The following is an 11,669-nucleotide window of genomic DNA, read 5'->3' as shown; positions in this document are numbered from 1 at the left end:
AAAATAAGAAAACAGTTCTCTTTCAAACTTATTTAAACAAGCACTCTTTGATAATCTGTAAATAGCAAAATTAAGAGTCTCTTAAAATACTCAGTTTCTACAAAAGATAACAATGTTTTTGTGAAACTAAGTAGAATTTGTCTTGCAGGTAAAAACTTTATTTGTCAAATGCACCTTATATTCATGTATGTTTATTATTATATTGTTATTTATTCCTTAGATTGTTATTTAATGTTTCTGTTGGCTACAAGTTTATTTTGTATCCAAAATGTATTCACCCCCCTGAGTTATTCTGCACGAACCAATAAAATAATTAAGGTAGCATATGTGAACTGTACAGATAGAATTACACAATTCAGTATGAAGTCATACACGGTACTGACTGACTAAGGATTGGCTAACTGCTTAAAGGACAAAGCCGCAGATTAAGTTCTTCAACTGACAAGTTCCTCACCACAGTACACACCCAGGTAGGTCACTTGCCATTCTACCCTACCTTCAAAATATTGAATAAAATGAGTCACTTTCTTGAAGAAACTTAATGCATTTTTTTTCATTAAAACAGGTATTTTTTTGGATGGGAGGGATGCAAAGGCAGGTCCAGGTGTTAGCCATCTCCCCAGGGGATCCTCAATAATAGCAGAGCATCCAGAATCCAGCATGAAAAAGTGATTTGGAGCCCACTAAAATGTGAGATTTTCCATAGGTACAACCGAACATTTCTCAAATGTCTTTGAAAAGGTACAGAAACACAATCGTGGTATTGTCACATATGTTACGTGTCACCACAGCACATTTCTCTGTCAAGCCCTTAAGAATGATTACGTTTCACTAAAAACCTAAGACTAAAAGGCAATATTTAAAGCACAGTTCATTAAACATACACTTGCACCGAATACTGTACATGTAAACAGTCTCTATGGTTGATCATTGCATAATATTTAGTAGCAGTTAGAATCCGCCCAGCCGTTCCTTCACTGCTGCTGGGTCAAAATCTGGGAACTCCCTCCCTAACAGCACAGTGGGTGTACCCACAACACATGACTGTAGCGGTTCAAGAAGGCAGTTCACCACCACCTTCTCAAGGGCAATTAGAGATGGGCAATAAATGCTGGCCTAGCCAACGACACCCGCATCCCATGAATGAATTTTTAAAAAGCCCTTTTTCATGTTAATCAAACATTTGATAAAATGTCTCCTGGGATAAAAATCAATATGTTATCTTGGCAAGCAGTCTTGCATTTTTTTATTGTTATAAATACTTAGTTCATGGTTCATAGTAATATTTTACAGTGATTTTTAGTTCTGGGAAGATTAAGGTTTAACTGTAGAAAATGGGATAAATGCAACTGCTTGAAGACTATTACACATGGTTGAGGCCATGTTGACTTAAGGGGCTAACAGCTAGAAAGGTAAGATCATAAAACAGCAGGTGGGGTTACTTAGTTGGAGAATTCGAGATGAGATGTTGACACTGCTTGTGAAGAAATGCAGCCCAGAGAGTTGTTCTGTTTTTGAAGTTAGAGCTGCAATTAATTTAAAAACATTCAGTGAACCCTAGAAGGTGACATCATCATGTGTGGAGCTTAAGAAAGTTCTAGGGTTTCAAGATATCTCTTTGTTTGCTGGGGAGTGAGTGTTCTACAGCAGGGGAAAGGGCCATGCCAAAAAGGTGTTGCAGTTAGCAGGCTCCAGACAGCAAAAGTGTTACTGTTAGCTGGCTCAGTGTAGATGGACCTCAGGAGAAGTCCCAGGAGTCATTTGATAGGTCTATGCAGTTAGGACTCAGGAGAGCTGTGAAGGTGGAAGGAGGTCACTGGCTCCATGCTGGAAAGGGTTAGGGCTCAGAAAAAGCCCTGGGAGCCATTTAAAGCTTGGTGTAGCTGGGGAGATTGGAGTCTGGTGAAATACAGGGGCATTGCCAGCCCAGTGAAGCTAGTTGGCTATTAAAGAGCTGAAAATGCACCAGTAAATTGAGGCTGGAGTGCAGATTCAGAAATCCAGGGAAACGGGGTCTCAGGAGATGAGATTGAATCCCTGGGGGGTACACAGTCATTAAGTCGGTGCGAGCTGCTTTGAGGGAACCCAGAAGCTTGATCTTCGAAAGTGAAAACTCATGAGGGAGACAGAGTTTGAATGAGATTGCTTGACTCACAGTGTTTACTGACATCTGGGTGGGTAGCTGAGAAATCCATGGGCACTGTCTTGGTCACATTTGCTATTTATTGTACAGTGTGGTGTGTTCGACCATAGTCAGCCTGTTAATTCACATGTATCTCATATTAACCCTGAATGTTAGAGTATAAGGTAGAAATTGTAAATTGTATAGCAAAGTTTATTCTTGTTTGTTCAAAACCTGTGGAATCTTGTGGCTTTATTCTCTTAGCTAGTGTCTTGATTCTTAAACTTTGCCTATTTTGAACAAACAATTATTGGTCCCTAACCAGGTCAGACCAAAAACTTGGGGGTTGGGTCAAGGATCATAATATTATCTAATTTCCCATCCACACAGCATTTTGTAAAATGGTGTACATAATATACACAAGTTTTTCACATTGTTCTTCATACTCAAAAAAGAAACAAGTTTTGAAAAGGATGTTGTTTTGCCCCTCCCAGGAGATTAGATGGCTGCAGATGGGGTGTTGGGGTGGGGGGCTGCGGTGGTGGAGGGGGTAGGAGAGGGAAGGGTGCCTTATTAATTATGCACTCCCGGGAAAACACGCTGTTTCGATGGTGGGCGGGCTCTGATTCACCTGTCGGAGATTAATCACACCAAGGCATCATTTAGTACTTAGAAACCCCATTTATTACTTGTGCACAAGAGAGACAATACAACGAGAGCTACTGTACAGTCTCGTAGCAGAATACACGCAGACCTGTTAAAAGCATTTTTACAGCCAATCAGTAAATTTTGCACAAACCTATCCGCTTATTTGCATAAGTTAACTGACCAATCCATATTTCAGTAAATTTCCATTCCCAGCACAACAGATGTTGTGCTTACGCACATGCTTATCACAACCCTGATTACATTCGGCCTGAGAAAGAACAAAATGGAATGTCTCAGGGCTCATCCTACAACTGTGGTCAGACAAGATGGTATTGTTTCTCAAGGCTGCAGTATTTTTCTCTTAGGCCTAGGCATATAATTCAACTTCCCCATTAACCCTTTTGGCACTAAATGGGTTCCCTGTAGTTGCCTAGGCCACCACACACCCACCACGCTATCGCCTCACTGCTTCATCACACTAGGCGCCACATTTAAAACCCAGCCATGCCCACACCTCTCAGTGCTTCCAGCCCAGGACTGCCGCAAATAAGAAATGGCCCCGAAAGGCAAGAAGACTGCAACCCTCAGGTTTAGTGACATGTCCCTTGAGTGCCTTCTGGATGCTGTGGAGGCCCACCGTGATGTCCTCTACCCCTGCTCTGGCCACAAGGGGAGCAGCAACTCCAGCGATGGCAGTGGCGGTCAGTGCCAATGCTGCACAGAAGAGGTTAGCCATCCAATGCAGATAGAGGACGAATGATCTCATCCGTGCCCCCAGGGTAAGGCAACCATCTCTTCACTCTAAACTCACACACTCAAGCCCATGTCACTCACTGCCAGCTCAAGAGACATCATCCCTCATTCTTTCACACACAATCTCACATCTCCATCTGGCCTCATCTGTTCTGGAAACTGCCTTCTCAGTCCTCTGAGTGAGTGAGTGTGTGTGTGTGTGTGTGTAGATTACAAAACTCTAATATTAATAAATAATGAAAATATTGATCAGAGGTTTCAGCAGGAAAGTATTGTCATTTGGATATATTTGGATTTCAACTGCAGTCAGGTGAATTAATGCATGATGACCCATAAGTAAAGAATTTATTTAAGATTCTATTTGCTGGATTTTTCACAGACATTGTGAAAGCCTTAGGTTCTTGAAAGCTTTTCCCCGAATCTTGTCCATCAGTAGTGTGCTTAACAGATTCTTCGGTGATTAAATAAATAACAAAAAACAAATTAGTGAAAGGTCCATTCCAGTGACAATGTTTTTCTTTCATATAGGAATCTGTAACATACTTACAAGTTTATTAGATCAATTCAAAGTTTGGACTGAGGGTTGAACACACTGGAAATCTTATGTTTAAATCCTCAAGTATCTAGGATAAGTTGTTTTGGTTAGAATGGGGAACCAATATTTGCTGTATCTAGTAACTATACTGTTGAAATTAATCTTACTAAAGATTTTGACAGTAGCTTGCCTTTAGAGAAATATTTCCACCCACACACAATAGTATCTTATACCATAAGTGGGAAAATCTTATTTTGCCATCTGACTTATCCCTCTGATCTTCCAACATTCTGGGCGGAATCATCCCAGATTTGCACTGCGCGGTAGCGGGGGGGGGAAAAATGATGGCTTCTCACACCATATCATCTTACTCTTGCTGTATTAGTTATGCATTCCCAAGAAACACACCTTTTCGATAGTGCACCGGCTCAGATTCATCAGCCACACGGTCGACTCACTGCACTTTAAATGTGGCACCCAGCGTGATGAAAGCTTGTGGCCTTTTGGTCTTCATCACACTGGGCGCCATATTTAAAGGGCAGCCACGCACACACCTCTCAGCGCTTCCAGTCCAGGACTGCTGCAAATAAGACATGGCCCCGAAAGGCAAGAAGACTGCAGCCCCAGGTTTAGTGACGCGTCCCTCCTGCACCTTTTGGATGCCATGGAGGCCCACTGTGATGTCCTCTACCCCCACTCTGGCTGCAGGAGGGGCAGCAACTCCGGCTTGGTAGGCAATGGCAGTGGTGATTAGTGCCAATGCTGCACAGAGTGGTTAGCCATCCAATGTAGATACGGGGCAAATTTTTTTTTATTCATTCATGGGATGCAGGCATCGCTGCCTGGGCCAGCATTTATTGCCCATCCCTAATTACCCTTGTTCAGAGGGCATTTTAAGAGCCAACCACATTGTAAGTCACATGTAAGCCAGACCAGGTAAGGACAGCAGATCTCCTTCCCTAAAGGACATTAGTGAACCGGTTGGGTTTTTACAGCAATAGGCAATGGCTTCATGGTCATCATCAGACTTTCAATTATAGATTTTTATTGAAATCAAATTTCACCATCTGCCATGCTGGGATTCGAATCCAGGTTTCCCAGAGCATTACCCTGGGTCTCTAGAATACCAGTCCAGTGACAATACCGCTATGCCACCACCACCGTCCCCTCTTAATGATCTCATCCATGCCACCAGAGTAAGGCAACCATCTCATCACTCTAATCTCACACACTTAAACCCATCACACATGCACTGGCATCTCACCCACTGCCAGCTCAAGGGACATCACCAGTCATTCTTTCCCACATACCCTCACATCTCCATCTGGCTCCATCTACTCTGGAGACTGCCTCCTCAGCCCTCATCATCTTGAGGCCGATTGCACAGATCAACTTGTGCCCCCACACAAACCCTGGGATACCCCACATCCACAGTGCAGCCCTCACCCTGCAGCCTCTTCCCTGCCTGAGGCCACTTCTCCCCTTTCCCCAAGCAAGCCCTAGCCCTGCAGCTGTACAAAGCCATTCCCGCCTTATGGCTGGACTGTTAGGTAGAGACCTGCCCGTGAGCACCCCCTAAAAGTGATGTGGTGCTGTCTGCAAAGCCTGGCGCTGATGACTGCAAGCACTGACTGAAGCAAGGTAGGCAAACAAACCTCAAAGCCCTGAGTAAAGTGTAGCTCGCCAGGTGCACGTTGCTTATGTGCTGCTGTGAAAAGCACGCCGACATGGGCAGACGATCCAGCGTGGGGGGGATGAGACTGGAGGGCTAGCCTAATAATGATGTGCAGATGTATTACAATGAGGTTCCTGACGTCTGATGGCAGGAAACGCGGTCAGCCATCAACCGGCCAAGCGGTCAATCACAAACTGGTTTCACAGCGCTGTGAAACCGATTTTTGGCCTCCTCGCCATATTGTCCACTCACGCCACCGAAACACGCCTGGTGCCAGCAGGCACAGAAACTTCCGCCCTCTGTTAATTCGGTCAAATGCACAAAACCAGAACATTTCATCCTACATATGCTATCTTATAATGGCATTTTCAGAATGTTTCCTAGGAACCTTAGTGCCTTTCTTTGACATGCTCAATCCTTCCAAAGCCTGATTGATATAAAGTTATAAGAAGTATGTTCTTAACTCTGTTAGTCAAAATGAATTAGTTGTGTGGAAAAATCCAACACACGTTTATCTTTCATTAGCATTGGTGAAATATTGCTATTTCATGAATAGCTGTACAAAATTGTGATTTCCAAGGGAAACGTCTCAGGATTGTCCTTACATTATTATGATCAGCCAAAGAGGTAAGAGACAGTACTAAACAGAAAGAAAAGTTTTATACAACACAATACAGCAGAATGGGAGAGCTACAAAAAGCGGCAAAGGGATACAGAGAAAATAGGATGTACAAAAAATAAATGAAAAAATTCTTACAAGGGGTATCAAAGCAGAACAGCAAAGGTTTTGATAAATATAGTAAGAGACAGAATGTTGATGGGGAATATGGGCCATTTCAAGAGACAGATGTAGTCAAAACCATAGTTGATAAACAAGAAAATGGTAGACTTGGTAAATGAGCACTTTTATATCTCTTTTCCCAGTGGAAGAACAGGACAAAATACAAAAAAATGCGGGGAAGTATGAAGTCATTTGAATTTTTTTTTAGAATACTACTTTAATGATGAGACACTAGGAACTGTTGGGGAGCACTGGAATTTAGTATCCGTGTGCACAAATCACCAGGTCCATGAAATAATCAAAAGACAATGAGGGAATGTTGGTCATTGTCTCAAGCAGGTTGGAATTCAAGGTGGGGAAGTGATGCTTCAGGTGTATAGAGCCTTGATCAGAAATTATTCAGGTTTGAGCACCAAACTTGGAGTTGGTACAGTGCAGATTCACCAGAAAGTTACCAGGACTTAAAGAGATGGATAATGAGGATAGTTTGCCTAAACCTGCGTGACATTCCCTGGAAGGTTGAGAGATGATCTAATTGAGGTGTTTAAAACAATAAAGAGGTTTGTTAGGGTAGATAATGAGAAGCAATTTCCTCTTGTGGGAAACCTAAAACAAGGGGGCATGATTTTAAAATTAGAAAATTAAACCATTTAGGAGTGAAATCAGCAAGTACTGCTTTCGCACAGAAGGTAGTGGAAATATGGACCTCTCTCTCCTAAAATGTTGTGGATCATTTGAAAATTTCAAGACAGAGATTGATAGATTTTTGTTGGATGAGGAGATCAAGGGATCTGGAGCAAATGTAGGCAAATGGAGTTGAAGTACAGGTTAGCAATGATCCAAAAAAAATAGAATTGTCTTGAAGAGACGAATAGCCTCTCCTTGTACTTATGTTCCTAATATTCCTGCCAACAGCAATAATGAGTTTTGGCTGTACTACTTATCTTGTAATGGAGCCCATGAAATGAGTATCAGAACATCCCTACCTTTAACAATGTTAATGCTGTATACCACATAGATCACTTCAACTTTTGCTTTAGGATAATAATACTATAACTGTATTTCACAACAGTTGGTAACAATGGTGACCATTTATTCATCTATAAATGGTGTTTACTTTTTCATAGTTTAAATAACTAATATTCCTCCTCAATTGCATTGTAGCTACTTCAAATTGGAGTAATCTGTACTGACATGTACTGTGATAATTTCCTACCCAACTTCTTGTTCCAAAATTGTTCTACCTAAGTAATCATCAAAGGTTACATTGGGCCGTTGAATGTCCAAGAAAAAGTTACAAAAGACTCATTGAGTATGGCAGAAATATTAAGCGAGCATTTTGCATTTGTCTTCAATGTTGATGATGCTCGACTATTAGAATTGAATGATTTTAATAATAAAACCAGTAGTTTTAAATTAGATGAACATATTGTTTTAGAAAGAATTATGAATTAAAATTGATCAATCACACCAAATGATATTCAGCCAAGGGTCCTCAGAGAACTGGGACACATGCTGTGTGAGGCACAAGGCCATATTCTTAACAGTTCACTACATTCTGGGATCCTCGAACAAGGCTAACATAGTCTCCATCTTTCAAAAAGGTGACAAGATAGACTCAAGTAACCAAGGCCAATTAGTTTGACATCAGCAATAGGAAAGATGCTTGAGAGCATTATTAGGATTACAATATAGGATTGCTTGGATACAAAGGTCATGTCTATTTTACAAATCTAATTGCATTTTTTGAACAAGTTACAAAGTTGGTGGATGAGGGAAGCCCAGTTGATATTGTCCACTTAGATTTGCAAAAAGCTTTTGATAAGATGCCACATAAAAGGCCTTGCCACAAGATTAAAGTCTCTGGTAATAGTGGTAATATATTTAGCTGGATTGAGAACTAGATGGCAGGACCTAGGAAAAATTAATGATAGTGGGATTTAGATTTGTTTAGAAACAGTGCTGTCCCACAAGAATTAGGACTGTTGCACTTCTATATTCTTATTACAGTTCTGGACTTAGGCATTATCTTCAAAGTTGCAGACAAAATGAAGAGTTGTGTGAGTGTTAGAACTGTAGATGATGCTCGTTTGCTTCAGGCAGATCTTAATGTATTGGGAGATTGGGTTCATGACTGGCAAATGATGTTTACCTTGGATATGTGCAGGGTTATGGATGTGGTCAGGTTGAATGCTCAACATTCATATCCTCTTCAGGGAAAAGCATTAAGGAAGCTAGAGAAAGAAAGACATTTGGGCATTCCAGTGTATACGTCTCAAAGATACATGAGCAATGCTGTTAAGTGGCTAGAGCATAAAGAGTGTTGGGGGGCATTCATAGGACAATTGTTTATAAGACAAGCCAATACTATTTTGTTCTTGCACAAGACCTTGGTCAGGTCTCACTTGAAATGCTGTGTCTGGTTCTGGTATCTTCATGTTGCAGATGAGATTGAGGTTTTGGAAAAGGTTCAAAGGAGGGCCACTAGACAAATTCCCACAATAACACATCTTAGTTATCAAGATAGGCAAAAAATGCTGAGATTCTACACTTCAGAGAAGTGTATTGGGATCATCTGATTAACGGTTAAAAGATGATGAAGAGATTAGATTGTGTTCCAGCTGACAGTAGATTCCAATAGGTTAGGGAGGATCAGCGGTCACAATTTTAAGCTGTGCAAGGCCAGATTTAGGTTAGATGCCAGGGAGTGATTCTTTTCCCAAAGAATAGTGGACCTGTGGACAGGATGTCATCTCATGCAGTGAACACCAATTCACTGAACTCCCTCAAATGAAAGCTAAGCATTGATGTTATCTCTTACAAAGAGTAGTTACTTCAGGGATTTCAGAACCAGATAACATCCTCAGTTAGTTTTGATCACCTTGATGGATCAAAAAGGAATCTTCCAGATTTTTTTCCCCCAAAATCGGCCTGGGTTTTTCACCTCTTCCAGGCGATCAAATGGAGTGTATATGTTGTGATACACAAGGTATCGTATTGCATGGGATAGCTGAAAGCGTCTTCACCTGACCATCATCGTTTGTTTGCTCTATGTATTATGAACAAAAACTAGTTCATTTAGTTTGGTTATGATGGCATTCAAAGTTCCATTAGGTTGCCATTACAGACACTTGAAAGCTCACTAAGTTTCAGCCTTGACACACTGAGTCAGGAAGGTGTGAGCCGAAGGCAAACTCCAGAGACTTGAGCACAATATTTAGGCAGTGCAAAGGATATGCTGCAACAATAAATTGCATTTATATAGCACCTTTAACATAGTTAAATGTCCCAAGGCCTTTTACGGAAGCATCAACAAATAAACTTTGACGATGAGCCAGATAAAGGGCAGGAAATCAAAATATTGATCAAGGGTGGGTCTTAAGGAGCACCTTAAAGAAGAAGAAAGAGATACCAAAGTGGAGAGGTTTCAGGAGGGAATTCCAGAGACAGTACTGTCAGAGCTGCTGTCTTTCATAAGTATTAAACTGGTGCCTACCTTTGCCACTCAGCTGGACGTGTAAGAACCCAAGGAAGTATTTGACAAGCGCGCAGGAGTTCTAGTGTCCTGGTCAATATCTATCCTTCAAAAACAACACCAAAACTGATGATCCAGTTATTTATTTGTGAAACATTGCTGTAAGCAAATTAGCTGCTGCTTTGAAGTTTAAGGTAGTGCTTTAGCTATGCAGCACTTTGGAAGGCTCTGAGGCTGTGAAAAAGATTATATAAATGCAAGCTCATACTTTCTTTGTGAACATTTTGCATTTTTTTCCATTCTGCTCACTGTTTCTTTCATTTGAGTATTGCTGAAAAAACCAGGGCCCTATGTATTAATATATGCAGCTTCCAGTACATGCAAATGCACCACACTGCAAACCCAACTGACAATCTTAAATTGGTTGTCACCGTAGTTCTTAGCACATTGAGGATTATTTAGCAAATGTCCAATTGCGGAATCACATCTGATGTTGGACACTGTTTTGAGTTTTGCAAGCACAGGCTGGCAGGGTACGGTCTGTACGCTGCCCGTTGCCAACAGGGGCTGGGACATGCTTGATATGATCCGCCAGTCTTTGGGACGTATGGCCTACATACCTAGCATCACACTGGCACTAAAATTCATCTACCACATTACTCATTTGTGTGATAGGCAGAGCGTCTTTTTGACTTGTACATGCAGCTGCGGATTTAAATATAGCAAACATATCATCCCCATGAATCGGAAATATACGAGGGGTAGGAGGTTAGGTGTCATTCCATCGAAGGCACGTTTCTGATAGAACCCAACAAAGATGTTTGTGAGAGCTGGGCCGAGAACAGATCCCATGGCGACACCATTTATTTGGGCATACATGGCGTCATTAAAACCTAACTCAACTGCGCAAGTTGCCGAGTTCATAAGTTCAATGAATATTGATTCATGCAATGGTGGTGGCCTATATCACCATGATATAATGCTGCAGCACAAATATCTATGGCTTCCTTAAGTAGTACATTGGTGAATAGGCCAGCAATGTCAAATGAGCACATGGACACAGCATTGCTATCAATATGAAAGTTCTGTATGGCCTTCGCAAATGTGAAGGAGTCCTTCACCGTGTATGTGGAAAACTTGGTCAAAATTGGATGCAACAATTCACCCAACCATTTGGTCAATTAATGTTGTGCAGAACTGGTGATGGATAAGATAGGCTGTAAGGAGACATCACTTTTGTGTGTCTTGCCCAGCCCATACACACGCGGATGTAGTGACTATGCTTGCAAAACTCAAGACACAGTGTCCAATGTTAGATGTGATTCCGCGATTGAGGATTATTTAGCAAATATTGTCCAATGTGCTAAGAATTATGCTGACAACCAATTTAAGATTGTCAGTCAGGCTTGCAATGTGGTGCATTTGTGTGTACTGGAAGCTTCATATATTAATACACAGGGCCCTGTTCTTTGCAGACAGAAAGAACACGTACATACACTGTGCCTGTTTCAGCTAACAAAATAAGTGACAGCCATTCGCTGATTCATTCTTTACGGCAATGCCTTGATTAATCAGGGTCAAGCTGCCTGGTTTAAATTTCAAACAATGCGTGACAGTTAATTCTCAGTCACCGTCAGTGGTGCATTCTCCATGGCAATGCCACTTGCCAACCAATCAGCA

This window comes from Cetorhinus maximus, chromosome 18 (genome assembly GCF_964194155.1).
Source record: "Cetorhinus maximus chromosome 18, sCetMax3.hap1.1, whole genome shotgun sequence".
In the NCBI taxonomy this organism is placed as follows: Eukaryota; Metazoa; Chordata; class Chondrichthyes; order Lamniformes; family Cetorhinidae; genus Cetorhinus; species Cetorhinus maximus.
This window is presented reverse-complemented; position numbering follows the sequence as displayed.